Source organism: Mycteria americana, chromosome 26 (assembly GCF_035582795.1).
Source record: "Mycteria americana isolate JAX WOST 10 ecotype Jacksonville Zoo and Gardens chromosome 26, USCA_MyAme_1.0, whole genome shotgun sequence".
Lineage (NCBI taxonomy): Eukaryota > Metazoa > Chordata > Aves > Ciconiiformes > Ciconiidae > Mycteria > Mycteria americana.
This window is the reverse complement of record NC_134390.1, coordinates 1636093-1636532: the sequence shown is the minus strand read 5'-3', so window position 1 is coordinate 1636532 and position 440 is coordinate 1636093.

Genomic DNA, 440 nt, shown 5'->3' with positions numbered 1-440 from the left:
TTTGTCTGAAGACTGGATTCATACTGATTTCACAAAGAGGCAGCATTTTAAAAAGACTATGGGAAAAGATGGGTGAAATACCGGTGTTCTTACTGGAAGCTGGAGACCAGACAGTGATTTTCGTGGTGCCACTAGGTGACACTGTGTGTCCACTTTTTTTCTGGTTGACAGTCAAATGGGCAGACTGCTCTCATATGCAAGAGCACAGTCTTGCACATGAGAGGAAGAGGGAATATGCATATGCATATCCCTTGGAAGAGGGATTAGAACAGGGTGGGCAAAAGAAATAAGGACGTGCAGGTATTTTACACTTCCATTTCTGGCTGCAGGTGGTTCTCAGGCATGGGAGCTGAGGACAACTGAGGTTTGTGGGTTTTTTTTTCCCCCTCCCTTCCTATAAGCTTCTTTGTATTGCAGTTATCTTCACTTAAGCCTGAGGT